General features: G+C 36.5%; 1 long non-coding RNA gene across 6 annotated transcripts in view; it reads right to left on the bottom strand.

Annotated features, from left to right (window-relative positions):
• LOC147834393 (uncharacterized) overlaps positions 1-24,956 on the bottom strand; it is a 529,770-nt gene that overhangs the window by 20,388 nt on the left and 484,426 nt on the right. For 2 of the 6 annotated variants that reach the window (XR_015503839.1, XR_015503837.1), the window contains exons 4-5: positions 8,156-8,281; positions 3,766-5,709 (exon numbers count right to left, since the gene is read on the bottom strand). This is a non-coding gene — a long non-coding RNA (uncharacterized LOC147834393). Of the gene's footprint in view, positions 1-3,765; positions 5,710-8,155; positions 8,282-18,086; positions 18,256-24,956 lie in introns of those variants that run through there. The other 4 variants (XR_015503835.1, XR_015503836.1, XR_015503834.1 and 1 more) reach the window with 3 other exon arrangements.

The following is a 24,956-nucleotide window of genomic DNA, read 5'->3' as shown; positions in this document are numbered from 1 at the left end:
GCAGTGGATTTTCTCACATAAATTTGCTCTTCCCATCAGATGGATGGTCTATGAACAGCTGCTATGGACTGGAAGACTGGCCCAGTTCATTGGGAGGGCAGAGGAGATATAGAGTGGTGTGTCTGCGACATTTGTGCACACACTTGGACACACACACACATACACACACATATGCTGAAAGAGTTACCTCTGTATCTCCCATTACCTCCCTCACGAGAGCAGCGCTTTGCAACATTTCACCCTCATCCAACCTGCCATTATCTGCTCCTCTTCAGGTTCATTCCAATGCCAGACCCAGCACACAGCACCACTGATTTTCAACATCTGTTATTGGACACAATTAGAAAACACAGTTTGACTCTACTGGGAGGGGATGATAATAATCAACACTAGTCATTATTTGAACACTGAGAGTTTTATGCAACATGTTACACGCTGAATCGATTCATCGATTGAGAATGACGATTCTTGATGAACTGCCACCAGATGGATCAGAGATCACAGTTGTTCAGCTTAGGTTTGCACCCTTGTCCTTTAAGCACTGAAATTCCTCCAGATTTCTTGAATTTTTCATTTATGTTATGCACAGTTGAAGGTGAAATATCCAAATGTTTTCCCCTCTTTCTTTGAGGAACATTGTTTTTAAACATTTCAATAATTTTCTCACGCATTAGTTGGCAAACTGGTGATCCTCGACCCATCTTTGCTCCTAAAGGACTAGACCTTTCCTAGATACTGCTTTTGTACCAAATCATAATTACAATCACCTGTTGACATCACCTGTTTCAAATCACATTAATTAACCAGTTTACCTGATTACTGGCCCTAAACTGCTCCTGTCCCAACTTATTTTGGAATGTGTCGCAGGTCTGAATGACAGGAAAGGACGTATATTTACAAATTAAAAAAAGTTGACCGGACAAAACATGAATTATTTTGTGTTTATATCATCTGCAATGAAATACAAGTCAAAGTAAGTTTAGAAATCTCTACTTTCCTTTTTTATTTGTGTTTTTCATACTGTTCCAACTTTCTCCGATTTTTGGTTGTACTATAATTCTGGCGTAATAATCAAGAAACTTTGCTGCTGCAGGAGCAATGATATAATGCAGTGTTGTTTTTTGGTTACTTAGTTGTGAACTATTTTCATGTGCTGCGCAATATCATTGCTCCTGCTGAAGCCAACAATAGTACACAATGTAACTACAGAAGTATCAAGCTTTAAATAGAAAAAAATTATCTAAACTATTTTTTTTTCATTTTGAGCAAGATGCTAATGGTCTTATTCAATTCATAAATTAATGCTAAGCTAAGCTAAAAGTGAGAATAAATGTCAGAAAAAATATAAAAGTGAGCTAAAAGTCAGAATTGCAGCATCAGTGATGTTAAAATCTCAAAAGAGCTAATAAATAAACACTATAAACATGATGGGTTGTTTCAGACTAAATTCTAGGCTAAAAAGGACAAATTCAACTTTTTTTATTTAAAAACGTAACCCAGCAGTTGGGTTTGTCCATTTTAGACCCAAATGGGGTTAAGACCAACTACAGCATTTTTAGTCATGAGTGTGGTTATTGTGCTCTTGTTTTTAGGGTAGCACTTTATTTGACAGTCCTGTTTTGCATGTACATTCTAAATACTTATCATAGTAATTACATAAGCTGGATAATAACTAGGTACTATCCCAAAACCTTTAACCCGTGCAGTTACTTTATATAACCCAGTTTATGTATATATATATATAAGTACACATACTGTAAATCAAAGTTCATATAGGTATTTTGCTGCTACACTTTTAAAAATAAAAATTTCAAAGAGGGTTTTTTTGCAATCATGCCACACAAGAATCATTTTGCCACCTATTTATGTTAAAATGCCATAAAACCACGTCAAAAACATGCCAAAATCTTGATGTCCATTTTACATCCACAGATTTATGCCCTTTTGTCCACCAAAATAATGAGTATTATATTAGTATACAGTATAAAATAGTGTTATATTAGTATTGTAATATAAGAAATCTTTTATTCAATTACAAGTTACAAATGTACACTCGATTTTGTATCTCTAAAAAAAACGAAAACTATACCTTGATGTCAAAATGACATCAAATTGACATCTAACATTAACACCAAAACCACATCAAAAATTGTTTACAAAACATTAAATGTCAATTAGATGTCATTTTGACATCAAGGTAGTCAATTGACACCAAACTCATTTTTGGATGTTTTGACATCAAGATGGGGCACAAAACCTTTCAGGCAACAGTTTTTAAAAGAATCATTTATTTTAATTATCATCTAAAAGCGCTTTTCAGTTTTAAAAAATCCTTTTGTGCGATGGAAAGTTTCTGTGGATATAAAAGGTTCAGATTGGAACTGTTATTGCCAACCCCCATGTACAGTTCACAGAAAATGCATAGTGAGCGTCATGACATCGCAATCCTAGAAGTTACTTTTTTTGCTAACCACTGAGCTAACTGTGGGCCTTTCATCTAGTATAATAAATTACTTGTGATGAACATGCTGTGGCTTTTGGGGGCGTAAGATGCCCGAGACAATCAAGACAGTTCTGGAGGTAATAATATTGAACCACTTTGATGACAGCCTTTGGTCAAGGCATTTCAGAATGTCCTAAACCACATTTCAGTGGTTCACATTTGATCTATTAAGCTTTGCATGAAAAACCTTTCTAAACGTAAATATACTCCAGAATAAAATTTAATTATTTGCTTAACGATTATGGCTCATATGTTAATTCAAAGTAGTTCAACTGAGTTGAAATTTAAATGAAATATGTTGTTCTAATACTTAAAATTTCATTCTTCCATTTTATAATCACAACCTTTGCATACGTACATTTCCACGTTTTTTTTTTTGTCTTCCACCACCATGATTATAAACGAGACCCTAGATATTGTACAATCTGGGTGGTTCGTGGATTAATGCCGTCACAACATCCCCATTTTTATGACCACATTAGCTGTTTAAAAAAATCACTTTTTTGATACGCATGCTGGAATTTATTCGGTATACGTGTTGCGCCTTATTTTTTGCACATTCATTCCTATCAGATAGACAGTTTATTCTACTCAGTTGTGCACATAAGTTGCTTTATGTGCAGTTTCAGAATGTATGCTTATTTTGGTGTTTGTAAAAATGTCTGTGATTTCAGCGGTAAAAAATGTAAAAATGCTACTGTAAAACGCATTAATCTGGTTTACAGATGACAGTTAGAGCTTTATGATCCGTCTAATGTTGATAAATAATGTTTATTTGTTATTACTTTTAATTGAACTTTCAAATTACTTTTAATTTTATGTCTGTTACCATGATGGTGTTTAGTAGCTGTGTCAATGACAATAAGCATCTTTTATACATTAGTATGCTTCTTCTCTGCATTCTCGACACTATATTCTTATGGTTGTGTTTTTGTCTGCGTAACAAAGGATGTGTTGATGTTAGTACTTTTAAACAATGTTGTATTAACACTTTAAATCAATGAATTCAGTAGTTTACCATAAAAGTTTAATTTCTGTTACAATTTATGTTTTACTGTTCTGGTTCATGGTTATGGTTTGTACCAAATTTTTAACGATAAAATAAAAGCCACCACAGTTGTAATTTTTTTGATAACAGTAAGTAGTTTTATGATGTTTCCCTGTAAATAAAATGTCCTTTAAATTTTTAGGTTGAATCAAATTAATTTTTTTAGTCATCTAGATATAAATCAGTAAGACTAAAAATGTTTTGTTAATTTTGTATAGCAGCAAAAAACCTGATTAACTTCTTAAACTGTGCTAAAGTAACATAAAAACATGTGTTGCCTTGACATTTTGTCATTTCATCTTTTAGTGTATAGTCCAAAATGTGCATAAAAATAAATGAACGGAAACATGGCTATTGCCATCTTTAGTAGGAAAACCAAAGGCTATGAAATCTATATCTTCAAAATAAGTTATTTTGAGTTTAACAAAAGAAAAAACTCCGGTTACACTTCAGTTAAGGGCACTATTCACGGTTTTAAGAAAACATTAACTGAGACTACTGGCTTAATAAACTATTAAACTAATAAATTGTAAACTAACTTTTGAACTAATTAGCTGTTTGTTAATAGTTAGTAACTGTAAGAAGCAATTAGTTGATTTTACTTAAAAAAGAGAGTAAACTATAATTAAGGGTCATTAATATAATTAATGACCCTTATTTTAAATAATTAAAATAAGTAAATGGGTTTACTGACATTTTTTTAAAAGTACAGTTAAAGTCAGAATTATTAAACTGTTATTTCTTTTTTAAATATTTCCCAAATAATGTTTAACAGAGCAAGGAAATTTTCACAGTATGTCTGATAATATTTTTTCTTCTGGAGAAACTCTTATTTGTTTTATTTCGGCTAGAATCAAAGAAGTTTTTAATTTTTTAAACACCATTTTAAGGACAAAATTATTAGCCCCTTTAAGCTATATATATTTTTGATAATCTACAGAACAAACCATTGTTATACAATAACTTGCCTAATTACCCTAACCTGCCTAGTTACCCTGATTAACCTAGTTAAGCCTTTAAATGTCACTTTAAGCTGTCTTAAAAAAATATCTAGTCAAATATTATTTACTGTCATCATGAGAAAGATAAAATAAATCAGTTATTAGAGACGAGTTATTAAAACTATTATGTTTAGTAAAGTGTTGAAAAAAATCTTCTCTCCGTTAAACAGAAAGAGTTAACAAAAAATAAATAAACATGGGAGCTAATAATTCAGGGGTTTTAAAAATTCTGACTTCAAATGTATTTAATTGCTTTTTACAGTGAAGTTGAGTTTAGGTTTTGGGTATTATTAGGGATGCAGAATAGGATCACTTTATAACTACTGATAAACTGTTAATATTCTAATAATGGGCCCTTTTCACATGAAGTCGTCATAGTTTGGGAAACTTAGAGCGCAGTTAAGTACAACAAATATTTTTTTTACATTCATATTTGCTCAAATAATAAAAGAATAACTCAGTGATGGTGTTGTCAAGACTTTTCAGAAAAAGGAAACAAAATTATGTGAGACTGATAACAGCATCTATAACAGAGGACAATGTCAAATTTACAGTCCTGTCCATAGACGTTGCATTAGAAAAACATTCCACAAGCAGTTATTTGTTTTTGTAACTTGATGCAAGGGTCATATAATCCATAAATACATATAAAAATACACACGTTTTTAAAAAATATTAAAAACATTCAAGCATTTAAGACAGCTAAACACTTCATAACGCTTTTGTCTTGTGGAAAGAGGTGATAAGCCAGTAGATAATCGCATGAATTAAACTAAAGTGTTACCAAAAAGTGTCACCAAATGACAGAAGTTCAGTAGAGTTTTGGTCGAGCTCTCCCTTTAAGTGTATTCTTTAGTGAAGTCTAGTGTTTTTTTCCAGTGAAGTGAAAGCGCTGTGGATGTTGGATGAGCTCACGCTGAGACAGACAGGGACAGATGAGGCCGCTGGATCTCACAGCTGGGAATCCAGTCAGAGTCTATCAGTGAACTCAGACCCTCCTGACCTGAACATAACCCCACTGATGCTAATTCTTATTTATTGCCTATTAAAGAGCAATGCTTCATCCTCTCACGCCGAGCTGTGATTTAGCACTGCTCAAGTCCAGTGTCTCACAGCGCTCTAGTGCTCCGTCATGTACACGGCACGTTGATCTAAACCTGTTGAACACAAAAGAAGATATTTTGAAGAATGCTGGTCTTTATGGGGTTTTTTTTTATTACAGATGTTAGTGGCTACTGATATTATTTTGTGTCAAAAAAAGGTTTGGAGCCAGGGTAAGTAAACAGTGAGATTTTTGACTGAACAATCCAGGGCTGCATGGTGGCTCAGTAGTTAGCACTGTCACCTCACAGCAAGAAGGTTGCTGGTTCGAGTCCCAGTTGAGCCAGTTGCCATTTTTATTTGGAGTTCTCCCTGTGTTCGCGTGGGTTTTGCTCCGGTTTCCCCCACAGTCTAAAGACATGCTCTATAGGTGAATTGAATGAATTGGCCATTGTGTATGAGTGTTTGTGAATGCAAAAACAGTTGGAATAGTAGGCGGTTCATTCCGCTGTTGTGACCCCTGATAAATATGGGAATAAGGTCTGTTTACACTGTCAGGTCTTGATGCCCAATTCAGATTTGTTGCCTATATCTGATTTTTTCGCCTGTTCGTTTACATGTTGTATTAATTGTGACCCATATCCTATTCATGCGTTTACACTTGCCATACAATTTATGATGTCGTGCATGCATAAAAGCGGGTTCTAGCATCAGCGCCACAATAGCTTGTTTTAGTCTTGATTTTAGCTCTGTGAAATATGCGAAGTTCGCACAACTTTAAAATGATTTTGAGGCGGAGGAGGAGGGTTATCATCGCAGCTTGCCCCTATGGCTTATATATGGTGTCCTCCACCATTCAGAGAAATTTGTGGGTACGAGAAAGATCTCAGGTCTGGTGGGAGCAAATTGTGGCGATGGAGCACTTTCCTCCTCCATGTTTCCTCTGTTGTTGTTGTTTACCGCGTCAGCGTCTCCACACACCCTCTTCCTTCTACGTCATTAAACCGCGGAGAAGCACCACATTGTTGCACGTTTGATGACGTACAAAATGGACTGCCTCAATAAATCCGATCAGCCTGTTTACATGATAGTCAAATCGTCAAATAAGCGATTTCTATCGGATTTATTTCCACATATGAAGGAGGCCTGAAACCGATCTCTGAATATTCAAATGCATGCATTTTTTTCGTGTTTACAAGGTCATAGAACAGATCCGATCTGTGTCGTATACGAGCAAAAATATCGGAATTGGGTCACATTTAACTGGCAGTGTAAACAGGGCCCAAGCCGAAGAAAAATGAATGAATGAACAATCGTTTAAGAGCAGATCATTTTTATTACAAAAACATTTTCTAATACATAATTTTTAAAACTTTTTACCATTTTGTTATTATTGCAGGCAAAAATCCTTACTTATATTTATTATTTAGGTTTAGGGTTAAAATTATTATCACTTCCCTGCTGAAAAATCTAGCTTAAACCAGCCTAGGATGGTTGGCTGGTTTTAGCTGGTTGACCCGCCTGGTTTTAGAGGGGTTTTGGCCATTTCCAGGCTGGTCTTAGCTGGTCAGGCTGGGAGATGACCAGCTAAAACCAGTTTCACCAGCCCAGCCATGCTGGGAGCTCAGCCAAAACCAGCTATGTCCAGCTTATACCAGGCTGGTCAAATTGGTTTTAGCTGGTTTTAGCTGGTCATTTTCCAGCCTGACCAGATAAAACTAGGCTGGAAAAGGCTGGGAACCAGCTTGGAAATGGCCAAAACCCATCTAAAACCAGGCTGGTCGACCAGCTAAAACCAGCCAATCATCCTAGGCTGGTTTAAGCTGGATTTTTTAGCAGGGTTACTCTAGTAATTTTACTGGGAAACATCCATACACACTCATTTACACTCATACACTACAGCTAATATAGCTCATTCAATTCGCATGTAGCGCATGTCTTTGTACTTGTGGGGGAAACCGAAGCACCTAGAGGAAAACCCAGCAAACATGGGGAGAACATGTAAACTCCACACAGAAATGCCAACTGACCCAGCTGTGACTTGCTTTGAGACAATCATGCTACCTACTGCGCCACCGTGCAGCCCGAATGATTACTTTATTAAGTGATAATAATTTTATTATATTAAATATATGAAGTGATTTTTGCCTGGGTAACAATAAAAACGGTTCAAACTTTTAAAAAAAATGTTGTCATGCTACAAGTAAAATTACCATATTTTTATATACTGTTTATAAAGTGTTTTAATGTACAACACATATTACCATTAAGGGATATATATTAAAGAAATCAAGTCAAACACCTTTATATACTTTAGCATATCAATGCCAATTCAATAGAAATTTTACTTTTTTTTTCTCCCTAAAATTCAAACATTTGATTTTGACATTCTTCAAATACAGACCCTTCAATGCATCCCATCCTGAAGTGTTACAGCTATCCCGGCATCCCAGTTAAGTTTTCAAAGAGAAGTAGTTGTAAGAGTGTGATGAATGGAGGAGGGCCTCGGTATGAAAAGAGTGTGGTTTACAGCACTTGGCACAGGGCCGTCTGAGGAGCTACCTGCTAAGTGGCGTCATTAAGCTGGAGTCAACATGTCTACAGGAGCCGCATTGTGCACCTCGGCCCTTGTTTCCTGCTAGACCTGGAGATGTGAATTGTCCCGGGGCCCTGCAGGTTAACCCGGAGCTGGGGGACAAGAAGGACACAAAGAAACGAGAGAGAGGTGACGCTTGTAGTCTAGTCATCCAGTCTGTCCTCTTCCATCTTATCTTGTTTTTGTGACTAGCATTAGGTCAACGACAGACACTGGGCGGAAAGCAAAAATTTGGATTTTCACATATTTAAAGTATGGAGAAATCTCCCAATGTCCCAGTTACAATTTTAAAGACAAACAGCTGTAATTGTGTGATAAATGAAGGCACATCTCTGTATCCAAACAGTCAGATATTTAATATCTCCTCTGATTAACATGTATTTGATCCCAGCCCAAACTAGAAATATAATAATTCCATAATTAATAAATAAATAATAAATAAATCCAACATACACTCTCAGAACAAAAGGTACGTGAGATGTCAGTGGGGTGGTACCTTTTTTAAAAGGTACGCATTTGTACCTAAAAGGTCCATATTAATACCTCAAGGGTCCATATTAGTACCTAAACATTTTAAGAGGAACACTTTTGTACTTTGTAGGTACTAATATACCCTTAAGGTGTTAATATGGAGCTTTTAGATACAAATTTGTACCTTCCAAAAGGGCAACAAATAAAATAAACAAGTAAATAACTTTTAATGTGGTAAAACATGGTAAAAAATTAGCCGAGGGCTTTTCTTTTTCTGGATTGCTTTTGAAAACACTGTCGGTTGGGTTTAGGTAAATGGGTGGGCGCTGGTCACTTGGTGCTTTTGAAAACACTGTCGGTTGGGTTTAGAGAATGGGTGGGTGGGGTTATCGTTTGGTCAGTTGGTCAGTCAGTTGATAGGGGCCTCTGGGGGATTTACATGAGAACAGCAGGCGCAAATGGCACTCGCGAGAGAAATTTAAGTTCTCAAAAAGAATTCACAGTGGCCTCTGGTGGAAAAAAAAAAGTAGCCTCTAGGACATATTTGGCACTCTTCAGAAATGTATATAGTATATAGCGGTGGTTCTCAAACTGGTGCGCGGGCTTCCTTTTATGGATGAATCACATATGTCATATGTACATGCTACATATATTTAAAAATTTATCAAAATGATTTGTAAATGAATATGATGACATATAGCCTATAATTATGAGGTCCAGGTAACATTTCCAGGTGTTGACGAATAGACTACTATATGTTAATACTTTACATTTAAGTACAGCATATTTACTTTTTAAGAACAGTAACCTATAATTTTAACTTTTAAAATCACATTTTAATTTAAATGTTGACGTTTTTAGTTTTTTTTTTCACACAACAGTCTCAACGTTCAGACTATTTATAATGGTTATGGTAATGGTATAAGTGGCTGACAATAATAAATATTCTTAATAATAGTAATTAATCTGCCACGTTTTTGGACTGTGTATAGCTGTAGCTTAAATTGGTCAACTACGCTACTGTATTTCAATACTGCTCATTATGGTGGTACTTGGAAAGACATCTTTTTTCAGAGGTGGTACTTGATGAAAAAAAGTTTGAGAACCACTGGTATATACTATTCATGAATATAACATGAAGAAATTGAGGGTTTTTCTTTTTGATTTTTAAATTTAAGCAGACTGAACATAAAATTATTAAGTTGTCCCCACAAATAATTTGAGAGGAGTGTTGTTTAAGCTCGTTATAAATAAGTAGTTTGGACAAACAGCTAATGTGATTTTTTGAGTGTATTTGAACTATGTTGAGTAATGTGTTCTATTTGAGTATATTTTAAAATTGAATTTAATCTTGTGTTTTTAAAGCTGAATTTTTAGCACCATTCTGATTATCATTCTTATTCTAATATGTTGATTTTTGGCTCAAGAAACGTGAAGAAATAACAATATAATTAAGATTGCATTATTGCCCATTGACTTCCATTTATGTCTATGAAAGTCAATGGGTCTCAGCAACCAACCTTTTTCAAGATATTTTGTATTCAATAGAAGAGAGAAACTCAAATAGTTTTTGATCAAGCGTGAGAAAATGATAACAGAATTTCATTTTTTAGATGAACTATCCCCTCTCCCTGCTACTAACTCTTTGTGAAAATATTGGTGAATTAGTGTTCCATAATTAAGAACAGTATCAAAATATACAGAACACATTCTAATGGACACAGGAAACAGTGACAATTTTCGAATGGTAAATTTTTTGTTCCTAAAGGTTCCATAATTCATTCATTTTCCTTTAACTTAGTCTCTATTTCAGAGGGCACCACACCTAATAAACCACCAACTATTTCAGCATAGGTTTTACACAGCGGATGCCCTTCCAGCCGCAACCCAGTATTGGGTACACTCATTGGGTAATCACTACAGCCGATTTATTACATTTAATTCACCTGTACTGCAGGTCTTTGGACTGTAGGGGAAACCGGAGCACGCGAACATGGGGACAACATGCAAACTTTACACAGAAATGCCAACAAGTGCAGCTGGGACTCCAACCAGCGACCTTCTTGCTGTGAGGCGACACTGCTAACCGCTGAGCCACCATGCCGCTCTAAAGTATATTATTACATTAAAAGTACTTACATTATCAACACTAGCTACTATTATGTACCTTTACTGTACAATTATGAACCGATTTAGGTACAAAAATATACCATTTGAAACACACATTGGTGCAAACTTCTTCTCATTCTCATTATTTCCATTAATCAGCCATTGAATCAAACTCAAGTCTCACACAATTACAAAAGGCGAAGTTAAAAAAATAAGGTGGGTACCACATTTGATTTGAAAGATGGATCTTGTTATGCATTAGCAAACAGTCTGGGATAATATATCTAAATGCATCTTTGGAAACATCACTTCTATCTCTTCATTAGCTGCTTCTATCCACCTCTTTTTATGTGCATTTTGAAATATTGCATAAAAATGCGTAATAGAAAATGCAAAGATGTGCATACATTTTGAAAATGTAGGATTAACGTTTTATCTGATAAGAAAAAGCGAGCATAAAATATAATGGAAACTCATTTAGTCAATAAAATCCAGAATGCACATGAAAAAAGATCATGTGATAACAAAAATGAGCATGATGGGATGCGTTAATTGACAAACCAGCAGACCGCCCACATCGTAAAACATCTGAAATGTTGTTTTCAGTTTCTGCAGGTTTCTTCAAATTAAATTTAAGACATTTTAAGACCCTTTTAAGACCATTATGAAAGAATTTTTAGACCTATGCACTAATGGTCCAGTTACTTCTGTTAATACTTTTTGTATTAATGGAAGATCATGTAAAGGGATGTGTTGCTTTAGTTTGCTTTCTCTGATTAGGGGATTTATTTGGAGAATTTGCTGTAAAAATGTCTAACTGTTGTGAATTGTATCTCTTTGCAATAAAAAATGTAAATATTAAAGTTTTAATATGGTTTATAGGTGATTGGGTGTCAGCCCGATTGGGTAGCTTTAGGCCGTACTCACACTATGTACAGTTGCCTCGAACCAGGCCAAAGCACGCTTGTCCCCCCTCCCGTCTCCCTCGACGGCCCACACTCACATTACAATCGGGCCTGGGCACGATTACGTCATTGATGCTGCGCTGTTCAGTAAGCGCTCTCGCTCAGCACAGTGGAGATTTCTCTAGTTATATCGCCTTAGTCCTTAGGGATGTGGTGACGCAGTCAGATTTTTCGCTGAACAGATCAGCCACGTTTGACGCTCATAAACAATCATACAGTCCTCGTGCTGCAGGAATTAGGAGGTTTGCTGAAGGTGCGCAGCTGTCCTGCAGTGAAGAGTTTGCGTCTTTAATAAACTACGGCAGTTTGCGTTCACTGTACAGTAAGAATCATTAATAAACCCATATAAAACAGTCGCTTAAAAGTCACGTCTCGCTTTCAGTTTCGGTCTTTGGCGCATTTTGCACTCACAAGTGTACCGCTCCAAAGCCCAAGTGAACCGCACTCACTTCAGCGACCAATTCAGCGCACTTACACTTCTCAAACGGGCCTGGGCACGGTACGGATAGCATATGTGAGTAGGCCCTTACTTGGACATAGGGAAATAAAGAGCTATTTAAATGATTTAAGACCTACAACACAATATTTCAGTTAATTTAAGACTTTTTAAGGCCTAAAATGTAGTTTTTGAAATGTAAGACTATTTAAGACCCCGCAGACACCCTGGTTATAGTCATTTTAAAATCCCTCAGCTGAAGTCCGTCATCAAAGTGGGTTTGTATTATTAGATTAGATTATTAGATTATTATTAGAACTTTCTCAAAAAACGATCTCACACCACTCTAGGTTCCTAGCATTTGACTTCGTTTTCTGAGGCACAAGTAATTTATTATAGACCTTTTTCTCAGAACGCAAAATTACCCATTATGCTTTGCGTGTATGCGCAAGGAGAATGCTAAGACCTTCCAGTCGGCAGCTGATGTGCATAAACAGTCACATTCTGACAGGTTTGAAATGATAGTTTTAATCTATTTTACGTCTTTAAACATCTTTGAACTAATACTGATCCGCACCCCCTCCTGGACTGGTTATTTAAAAAATGCAATCTACTGGGATAGAAAACAGCTGCTGCGAGGCATTTTCCCTTGTTGTCAGACAGCATCATGTGCTGTTTAAATGGAACCTCGTCATCACTAAAGTCAACATTTTCCCTTTCTTTCAAATATATAACCAACCCAAACAAATGTAATACACCAAAATGTTTGACACACATACATAGCCTGTACTTTCCCACTAGCACACTGATTGAATAAGTGTCACAAAGTGAAAATAAAGTGGCATTTTGAAATGACAGAAAAACACATACCCTGGTAAATACTACGCAACACACACTAACTAAATGAAACAAACGGCTCTCAGTTAGAATTAACTTGCAAATCAGCCAAAATAGTATCAGTAACCTACTTTTATAGGTAGTTTTTGGAAATTGCATGGCTTACATTCCTGCTATTTTCATGCCAGTAATATGGTTTGCTCTTTATAATGCAGTGAGGTATTGTTTGTGTGTGTGTGTGTGTGTGTGTGTGTGTTTGTTCTGAAGAGCCGCGGAGTACATTATAACAGCTGACAGGTCGGTAATACTGACGCTGTATTTCAGCATCTGATCTGACGGTAGACATTGAAGGAGAGAAATTTTCTCTCGCACTTTAACAGAAGTATAATGGCTTTAACATACGTCTATCTTTCAAAATTAAAGTTTTGCATCACAAAAAAAGTCCGTAAGCCACTAAAAAAAGGTTTGACAACCAGTCAAACGCTGCTCTGGCTGATGACCATTCTTAACTGAAGTCCTAAGCAGCCTACTGCAAGGCCTGTCACTATGGCACTCTCCATGCAGCAAACAAAGAAAATGGTCTATATAAGAACAAAAGAAAACACAGAGGCTTTTTCTACCATATCAAAAAAATACATGTTATCATTTTATCAGAAAGTGACGATTTTGTGCTCCTTGACTCATGGGATGGGAACGGTGCAATATTCCTTTTATTTTGATGTGATTCTGGAGTCAGATCTGAGTTTCAGTACTCATGTCAAAGCAGTAGCTAAATCAGCATCATTTCAAAAACATTGTAGGAATTAGATGCTTTGTTTTCAGTGAGGACTTAAAGAATCTTGTTTATGCTTTTATCAGCAGCAAGATGGATTACTGTAACAGCCTCCTCACTGGCCTTTCCAAAAAGACTGTCAGACAGTTTTCTGGCAGGATTCTGAGCACATCACACCTGTCCTCGGGTCTTTACACTGGCTCCCAGTTACATTCAGAAAAGATTTTAAAGTATTACTACTTGTTTATAAAACACTAAATGGCCTAGAACCTCGATACATTACAGATTTGCTTCCAGAAATGAGCAGATGTGCTCCAACATTAGGCACGTTCAAATCAAGACACATCTGTTTAGCTGTGCCTTAACTAAGGCCCCGTTTACACTAATGCGTTTTAGTTTGAAAACGGCGTTTTAGAATGAAAACGATCAGCGTCCACACTCGCGTTTCACCCAGCGTTTCTGAACTGCTCTCCGTCCACACCAAAACGCTGAAAACGCACATCACGTGACCACACACACACTCTCAGGCAAGCGCTGTAGCCAATCTACCCAGATGAGAGCTGTGCTAGTCGGACTTCTCATCAAGCATCTCCCGCTGGATCTAACCTCACTATATTTATTAAACGGAATATTTCTTTCATCTTGTTGTCTTTATTTAACGACATATTCATTGGACATTGGAATCTATTACTTGTTCTCAGGTAACGTGTTTTGGCTAAGCGCAAAGATAAGTTAATGATTAATGTAAGCACGTACATTCTGTATATTGACTGATCGCTTGCCTTTATTTCCTATAATGTATAAACTTATTGTATGTTATACTTTTATAATGGCCATTATCGATTAAAACTGATATTCAGCAAAGAGAGGGTGTGTTTCGTATTTTCACTGAAATTGAAAGGAGGCAGTTGTTGTAGGCTCCGTTTTGTTATAAATATCCACACAGTGAAGATGACGCTCATATTTGCAGCACGGCGCCTCAACATTTTTGCTGTCTGTTTAGTTGTTAATATTAAAATGAAAATAGGCAGTTCCTTATATCATGTTTACATTTTATTGTTGAGAAAGTAAAACAACGTAGCCAGGGTGATGTGAATGAAGTTATAAAGTAAACTGTTCCCTTTGAAGATTTACCCGTGTCCTCGGTATGTTTTCCATATCAAACTGAGAAGAAGAGACTGCAGCCTTGATCAAACTTGCGAAGTTTTAACTTACACGGAGAAGATGCAGGACTGAACTGTGCGTGTTAGGCTACTTAATATTCAGGAAAAGCCCCAATCAGAGAGGCGAATGTCTGCAGCCCCGCCTCCGTTTTCAAATATCTCCGTTTTCCATCATCCACACTGAGACGGAGCAGCTGCGTTTCAGAATGAAAACGGCCTCTCCAGCGTTTTCGAAACGCTCCGTTTTCGGCGCTCGAGAACTCCGGCGTAGTGTGGACGGATGGCGTAACCGTAGCAAAACTTATGCGTTTTCAAACTAAAACGCATTAGTGTAAACGGGGCCTAAATGAGCACTGTGCTACATCCGTCAGATTGCAGTCTTGTATTTCTTTTCTTTTTCATTCCTTTTAAACCTGTTTTAACACATTTTAAACTGTTTTAAATCATTTTTATTTATTTTCATTATTTTTATTTTCATGTTTATTTTTTTCTTGTTTAAAAGGGCTTTGCATTACCATTGTTTATGAAATGTACTATACAAATAAATCTGCCTTGCCTTTGTGCGATATTGAAGTTTAATTCGCATCTTTGGAAGTAAACATAGCAAATTGCGTTCTATTTTTAGGTTTGTATGTGTCATTAAAGATTTCAAAAATAAGCCATTGGGCTATATATGTCATGAAGCATGTTTCATCGGAGGCTCCAGAAAGTCGTGGGCCACTTTTAAAGTCCCCTTTCTACAGTAGCCAAGCTGCAAAGCCACTTTTCACACTTTCCGTTAGGGATGTATAATGTGGCACGACGCCTCACCTGCTTGTGAAAAGCGGAGACACATTATCACGTTTCTTTGAACTGAAGTCTACTCCTCCTCCGGTGTGTTCGTTTGCATTTTATGTTTGCGTCAAAGCAGTCTGATCTGCACTGCCGTCGTAATGAACGTGGTGTGAGACGGTCCTCAGATCTTCAGAAGCCTCGGGGACTATTTAGATGGTGCAATCAAAGACGCTCACCCTCCATAAAGAGGCTTTCATACACAGCTTTATAGGCCCTGATTTGTCAGAACGAGGAGTGAAAGGAGACGTGGTCAGAGGTTAAATACAGTGCACCAGAGAGATCCTGTGGCCCAGATTCAGACAGCTCACATATGTGTGTGATTGCATTGAAACCGCAACCTATACTTTGGTTCTGCTGTATTGTTAACTGGCGCTGAACTGCCCCCTCTGAATAACATTGGGTTGTGGAGCGAAAAAGTTTTGGTTTTCATATGAAATCTCACCTGAGCTTACTTTCTGACTGTCATGGTGTCTAAGCAGAGTTTATGCCTGACAGAGGTTTGGTATGTACCTTCAAACACTGGAACCAGGTTTCAGTACAATCCAAAAGGTTACCCCGGAGCATTAAACCAGTCTTAAGTCTCAATTTTATATAGCAGGTACCATTTTTCTCAGAAAACATTTTTCTAAGGTGCTGTGGCAGCTTAAAGACGCCTCTCATGTGGAGAATGAAGGTATATGAAGGCATTGCTCTGGTGAGATTTTTTCACAGACTTCAACAGAGTGTAAAAATCTTGATGGTTTTGTGGGTTTTGTTCATTCACATCTGTATTTTCTGTTGGATTTAAGTCAGGTGATTGGCTGGGCCATTCTTCAGCTTGATTTTCTTTCTCTGAAAGCATTTGAGAGTTTCCTTGGCTGTGTTTTGGATCATTGTCTTGCTGAAATGTCCACTCTGGTTTGATCTTTATCATCCTGCTATTGTAGATGTTGGACTGAAGCAGCTAATATTAACTTACAATGAAGAAGAGCAGAGGGGTTGCTGAAAAACTACTAAGAGATTTCAGCTGCTGTCTGGGCTTTCACTGTCTTTCTACACCTCCCTTTCTTCATGTGTTCAATACTTTTTTTCCTGAGTCATTTTATTTTATTACGCATAACTTCATTTGCAAACCAATTAGATTTGTTTTCTTTTCATATATGGATGTCTTTGGTTGTTGTCATCATCTGGTGAAAAATTCAAGTCAGCAGCACCTTTAAAAATGTTTTCTGAGAAAAAATGGTGACGTGTTGAATACTTATTTCCCCCACTGTATGTTCATAGAATAACTAACATTTCGATTGATGTGTGATTAATAATACAAATAATTTTAATCTAAAGGTTCAATAAAACCTAAATATTGAGAAAATCATCTTTAAAGCTGTTTACAAAAAGCACTTGTCAATGCACATTACAAATCAAAAATTTGAGCTGTGATACATAGTTGAAGTCAGAATTATTAGCCCCCCTTTGACATTTTTTGCTTTTTTAAATATTTCCCAAATGATGTTTAACAGAGCAAGGAAATTTTCACAATATGTCTGATAATATTTTTTCTGCTGGAGAAAGTCTTATTTGTTTTATTTCAGTTAGAATAAAAGAAGTTTTTATTTTTTTAAAAAGCCATTTTAAGGTCAAAATTATTAGCCCCTTTAAGCTATTTTTTTTTGATAGTCTACAAAACAAACTATTATGTTTCGAAATGTGTTGAAAAATCTTTTCTCCGTTAAACAGAGATTGGGGAACAAAATAAACGGGGCTAATAATTCTGACTTCAACTGTATTTACAATAGGAAGCTTACAATATATCTTCATGAAACATGATCTTTAACTAATTTGCTTTCTGGCGAAAAAGAAAAATCAATTATTTTAATTCTACTACCAAATATGCATCCGTGAAATTAGTTTTTTTTTCATTTTATTTTTGGCTAAGTCTCTTTATTAATCAGGGGCCCTTCAAGGTGCAACCCAGCACTGGGAAACACCCATACACTCTCGCATTTACACACATATACTACGGCCATCTTAGCTTATTCAATTCACCTATAGCTCATGTATTTGGACTGTGGGGGAAACCAGAACACCCGGAGGAAACCCACGCAAGCACAGGGAGAACATGCAAACTCTGCACAGAAATGCCAACTGACCCAGCCGGGGCTCAAACCAGCGACCTTCTTGCTGTGAGGCGATTGTTCTACCCACTGCGCCATCGTGAAGCCAGTCTGAGTAACTAATAATTTTTATAATCAAACAGTTATTTCTTCTATTGTCTCTTAGGCTCGCACACGTCTGTCCTACATCAGAGGCTTTACAAATACATTACTTCAGTACCTCCATTTGCCTCCTCTCTTGACGTGTATTCCTCCTTCCCCCATGTCCGTTTATCATTCATTTTCACTTTTGTTGAGGCCATGCATCAAATGATCAATCATAGCCGAGTGTTTTCCTTAGCATCAGCCATCTTTCATTGTCACCATCAAAGGACTGTCTCGTCTCCTTTCTGGGAGTGAGAAAGAAAGAGATGGGAGGTTAAAGGACAGGAGCGCAGAGTCTCATCCTTACACGACACCCAGAGAAGCCGAGGTGTACCACCGGCAGCAGACGATGCTTGCTTTTCCACCGGCCTGCCCTCCGGTTCACCTTGAGCTGTTGCCGAGACCTTCATCCCTCTCCATCTGTCACCAGCCGAGAAGCTCTGTTTTACTGCGGCTGGAACCGCCAACAGCAGATCTGAGTTCAGCCAAGATTCAGCAGGAATGTGTTTTAACCACACACACTGCATGTGACCCTCTCACACTTATGAGCTTTTATTTATAGACTAGTCAATCAGAGAAAGAGAGTTCAGGGGTTTATAACACTCACGATGAGGGCTGGAATGGACTGGCTCTGTGGTAGATCAGCTATCATACCATTACCGCCCGCCTCTGGAGCTCCACAAATGACAAAAATATGGCCACTTAGAAGATCTGTTTCAATCTTTTAAGTAAATTGTTCCAGGAGTACTTTATTTTGTTCATTAGGGCTGAACAACCTGTTGAAAACGACTAACTGCAACCTTTCTGATAAAAATCACAACTGGAATTTAAAATATCAAAGGTGCTGTTTGTAAGTATTTGAATCTTCTTAAGCATAAAAATACCATAATATGTGTGCAGATATTTAAGAAACATGCTAAGTGAATATTCTTGTTTATCTGAAAAACAATGCTGGGGTCCGTTCTTCGTAACTCGCTTAAATGATCTGAGATTATTTGGCAGATCCTGGATCTTTTAATCTTGATAACTGATCTCTCGCTAATTTGGTTCTTCAAACAAGTTCGCGAATCAGATTAGAATGTCTGGATGAACTGATCTGAGATCGCTGCGTGTGTTGTGAAGGACAGATCTATCGATCCTCGAAAACATGATCAGCAATGCAACGATTGGCTGACGGCACAGCAGCGTAATGACATCATCTGATTAATATTCAATTATCCATGTGAGCAAAATTACATCAAATTAGCAGTAAACGGCTTGTTAAATATGACACGCAAGAACTTTCCACATTTGTTGTGAGCTGCAGGCTTTACACTTTCATTTGTCAAGACAAGAGTATTCATCATGTATTTCAATGCAAATCAATGTATTTAGTTCTACATTTAGAAAAGATTTTCTTTATAATAGTAGCCGTTTTTTAATCGGTGTAAAGAATAACTGGTTGTTTACAAAAGCATTTTCATATTGGTAAAGGTGTCTGCAACTTTTGTGAAGCATCAAATCACTGGCATATTAACAAAACATGTTTATGACTGCATAAATGTATTATTGCTTTAAAAAAGTCACATATTGTGCATTTCTATTATACACAATTTGTACTAAAGCGATCTAAAAAGTTCATATCAATAAGTTTTGTCTTTGTACTTTCATTTCGAGGGTGCAGATTGCATACGTTTTATTAATATGTATAACTTTATTTATTTTATTAATGACTATAACTTTATATATATAGTTAAAAATATGTACCATTTTCCCAAGTGTATATAACTACTACTGTAAGAAAATATCAGAATTCGGAACATACTTTCTGTATTATCTTTGCTTGAACTGAGCCGATCTAATCCTGTTTATATAAATTGAACCTGCTCCCGATCAGGTTTGACCTAGCAGAACTGTTGCCATGACAACAACTCTCGGATCAGCTTTGAAGAACGAAACGATCCTGGATCTTGTCAAATCGTCAATATCCAAATCCAGCTTACTGAGTAATCCACGTACGAAGAACGGACTCCTGAAGTCAGATTGCTTCGAGAATGTGCATTACGTGTCGGAACGTCTGTCTTTGTTTTGGTCCCTTTTACCCGACCAATGCCAGTTTAGCCAATTATATTTCAGAACCTCAGTTTGCCTTATTGGAATACTACATATTTCATTCAGTCATGAAGGCTCTCAAAGTATGCGTCTGTGACCAAAATGTGTCCTTCCATGGACAGTAGCAGACTCTGAAATGAGGCGATGGCAAACGTAAACCTTCGGTAAGCAGGTTACGTTGTAACCCCGTGTCCTAACAACACGCTACCTGACAAGATTTGCCGTGAAAACCAATTTGGCTGTTTGCACCAGACGAAACACAACAGAAATTTAAAAACAGCCATTCAGAAGCACAGAATATTGCACTCACTGCACTCCAACGAAACGGTACATTTTACAGTCTAATTGTTACATATTAAACCTCTTCATCATTATTAAATGTATATGCTGAATCACTGATATGTGTTGGTGTAAAAGGGTAAAACTTTTTTTTGACAGGTTAATAAATTACTAAAGCTTAAAAATATATATTTCTGCACAGTTATTTACTTATGTGGAAAGTTTGTGAGTAATAAGCCTTTTAATGAACCCATTTGTAGTGATATAGTGGTACATTATTAAAAACATAGATTATTATTATTATTTTTATTACTGCTACTAATCCACAAAAACATCAAAATTACTAAACTAAAACACATAAATGAAAGAAATGCTACTATTATAATATTTCACCAAAAAATAAAGTCACAATTGTGTCAGATATGCCTATTACACTTCTGAATATCTGAATTTGTAGCTTTTTTTGTTGAGAAAATCCAAAACTCCAAAGCTTGGATAACTATAATAATAATATTAAAATATGTGTTTTAAATTTGCAAGTTCAGCATCTGAAGTGTACTATAAGCCTTGGAGTACCAGTCAGTAATGCATTACTTTTTAAAGTACCTTTCCTCGACACTGAATAGGAATAACTATTGTAATGAATGTCTGAATGGGTTTCCCTGTGAGCTACACCATTCATATAAACGTATATCGAATTTTGGTTAAAAGTATCTTCGGAAATTTCAGCATTGTTGAAATTACCATTTAACTAAATTGGAACAATCGATTAATATATAAAAAACAAATCCATGTGTTAAGATTCAGTTCAAGTGTCAACTGATTTGTAGAGTCACTCCTTGAATGTCCTTGAGTGAATACATCCTTAAAATGACTGTATAATGTTCCCAAATACCCGGAGACGCCTTAATCAGGTTATCTTCACAGAATCAGCTGTTATCTGCAATTGCTTTGTGTTTTACCTTTCAAAGAGCGGCATTTCCCTGACCCAAGTCGAGCCAGTCGAGCGGCAATGACTGCACCTCAGTGTCAAAGCTAATTGGTAGCCGATCAAAATGAAGGCTTGAATGGGAGTTGTCTCTGCACCCAGAATTACCCTGAACTGTGGGTGAACCCAGCGCTGCCCATCAAAGAGTTCACTGCAATTGCCCATGTGCCTGAAATCATCTCGCGCCGACCTCAAATTAAACAGGGAAGTGCTGTGTTTCACAACTGCCCATTCAGCAGGGTAAATGAGGAGACGATTGCATGAGCGACTGTAAAATCCTGCCTTGATTAACAGCTCTTTAAACTCCAAAAGACTGCTGACGTGAGAGACGAAAAAAGAAGAGGATCGTCTTGACATTGCGTTCATGCAACGGCTTGAACAGAAATGATTTATTCAAAAGCACTGAGGTCAGTTATGGAGCTAAGTGCTACTCCACTGAGTTAGCTTTATAAGGGGTTTATACAGTGTTTTAGATCAAAATCAGTCTGATGTAAGATTACATCATACAGTCTAGCGTCCAGACAGACACTTATTAAACAGCACCATCTGCATCCTTTGTTTTTCAACACAGAAAAAATGAGGTGTTGATTTTAGTTGGCTCACTGTGAATTGAACAGTCACAGACGACAGATGCGATAGAATAACATTAAACAGGGGTTCTGCAGGTTTCATCAAGTCAAATTTAAGACTTTTTAAGACCCTTTTAAGACCCTTATAAATGGAATTTTAGACTTATACAGGACTAAACACTAAGGGGCCTATCATACACCCGGCACAATGTGGCGCAAGGCTAGTTTCAGCTTGGTGCAAGAGTCGTTTTGAGGCGTTGCGCTACGCTGTTTAAATAGCAAATGCATTATCGCTTATATGTGCGCCCATAGACGTTCTGGTCTAAAAAGGAAGTCGTTCTGAGGCGCATTGCTGGCGCGTTGCTATTTTGAGAAACTAAAATAGATTTTTCATTAGACCAAAACAAACCCTGTCTAAAGTCTAGCGCAGAGTTGTGCCTCGCTTACGCACTGCTTAATACGCACAAGAGAGCAATAGGCAAATATCTTTACATATGAAAAAAAATTAATATTAAGGATATATATAGGATATAATAAGGATATATATATATAGGATATAAATAAAAAGGATTAAAATATTACAAAACATATTTTCTAGCCTACATTAAAATGAAAAAATCACTGCTTTTATGTCTTCTTCATCTCGGGAGGCTTTTTCAGTTCATTCATAACAATTTGCTTTTGTATAATGTTATTATTATTAGCAGTATTATTTATAATATCCATATTTATATTTGTTTTATTAAAAACAATCTTAGATTTGTCCACCTGTCAGGTTTTATACCATATGGGGCACAGCATGTGTTTTAGGATATATCTCAGTATTTTGAGCACACTTTGTTATTATTGTTCATTTATTTGTTTGCTGGAAATTAGAACTGAATTTAGAAATAGTTTTGAACAAATCTTTGTGCTTACCAAACAAAATTAATTATTTATAGGCTAATTGATGACTGTGCGTAAAGGTTTCCCTGTCCACAAGATCGAAAGTGAAAGTAGGTAATTTATCTCTCATTCTTGTGCTGTAGATGCTCTGTTGAACTGTTTTCTTGCTAGTGAAATGCTCTTTTTTTCCACTTAGACTTACTTTACGTCATGCAGTCAGCAAATGTGATTATAGCGTGACACAACTGGCTCTTAAAGGGAATGGGAGATGAGACTCTAATTGGTTTATTCCCAAAACACACCTATAACTCATTAAGAAAATTAACTCAATCCTTTTTGACCATGCGCCACGGCGCAAAGCAGATTTTTCCGTCCTTATATTAGCAAAAATGCATTCTGACACGCCCTGAAAGCGTTTGAGCCCTGCGTTTTGCACTTTGCACATGGACCATCAAAATAGAGCCCTAAGAATTTTTTGTGATAGCCCGGTTGGGTCAAAAGAAATGGGAAAAACAATCAAATGTAGTTATTTCTTAACCACATATCTTAATGTATCTAGTTTTATACACTTTTATTTCAACGTGTTTCTTTTTTAATGACAAGTTTAGCAGTCAAAAGAATCTTTATTATGAAGAAAACTACAAAAATATAGATTTGTTTGCTTTTTGTCCAAATTAATTGAGTATAACTCCTATTCAACCTTCTGTTACAAAACCTTACGTTTCAAGCCTGTTTATAAATATTATGTCCACTCACCCCTACTTCTGCAAATAGGTTTTGTGTAAATGGAAGATCGTGTAAAGAAATATATTGCTGTTATTATCATGAGGAATTGTGTATTTGCTTTTCATTTTCTTTTTCGTGATTAGGGAATTAAATAAGATAATTAATTGTAAAAACGTCTAACAGGTGTTGAGAATTGTATCTCTTTGCAATAAAAAGCTGAAATATGTATATATAAAACAATAATTAAGGATGGATTGTTGGTGATTGGATGGGTCTTTTAAAAGTTAATACCAGTTTAAAAAGATTTAAGACCTATTACACAGTATTTATGGGAATTTAAGACTTCTTAAGGCCTAAAGTTTTGTTTTTGAAATGTAAGACTTTTAAGGACTTTTAAATTAAATTTGTTGAAAAATCATGATATATCAATTGATGATTGATATTTGAAATCAGTTTCTAAAATATTGATGAAATGTTCATTATATGTCAGTAATATTGTACAAGATTTAAATTTTAAAAATTTTATTTGACAAGTTCTTAGTTTTGGGCGAAGCAGTGGCACAGTAGGTAGTGCTGTCGCCTCACAGCAAGAAGGTCCCTGGTTCAAGCCTTGGCTCAATTGGCATTTCTGTGTGGAGTTTGCATGTTCTCCCTGCGTTCGCTTGGGTTTCCTCCGGGTGCTCCGGTTTCCCCAACAGTCCAAAGACATGTGGTACAGGTGAATTGGGCAGGCTAATTGTATGTGGTGAATGTGTGTGTGTGTGAATGTGGATGTTTTCCAAAGATGGGTTGTGGCTGGAAGGGCATCCTCTGCGTAAAAACTTGCTGGATAAGTTGGCTGTTCATTCCGCTGTGGCGACCTCGGATTAATAAAGGGACTAAGTCGACAAGAAAATGAATGAATGAATGAAGTTCTTAGTTTTTTGTTCTGCTTTAGACAATTTAGTACAAATGTCAAAACAAAACCATACATACAATTTAATTCAAGCCCTTTCAAAGACCTGCGTTTGTTTTTAAACACATCCCAGGCCTTGAATCCTTAAGTCTGAAATTCAAACACTTTTAAGTATTTTCAAGAAGAGTGGAAACCCTGTACTAGATGTAAACAGAACCATGTTTTTATTCTTATTATTTACTTGAATTGGTATGCAGTTACCTAGAAATGACTGAAACCACATAAGCAATACCTTAGACAATGCCTTGAAGGAATTGATCACCCAAAAATTCACCCATTTACTCACTTTTATGAATTTCTATCTTCTGTTGAACATTCATTCATTCATTCGTTCATTTCAGAAGTCGCAACAGTGGAATGAACGGCAACTATTCCAGCATATGTTTTTTGCAGCGGATGCCCTTCCAGCTGCAACCCAGTACTGAAAAACCCATGCACACTCATTCACACATG

The sequence above is a fragment of the Danio rerio genome, chromosome 12 (assembly GCF_052040795.2).
Source record: "Danio rerio strain M-AB ecotype USA chromosome 12, GRCz13ab, whole genome shotgun sequence".
Classification (NCBI taxonomy): domain Eukaryota; kingdom Metazoa; phylum Chordata; class Actinopteri; order Cypriniformes; family Danionidae; genus Danio; species Danio rerio.
This window is presented reverse-complemented; position numbering and strand designations above follow the sequence as displayed.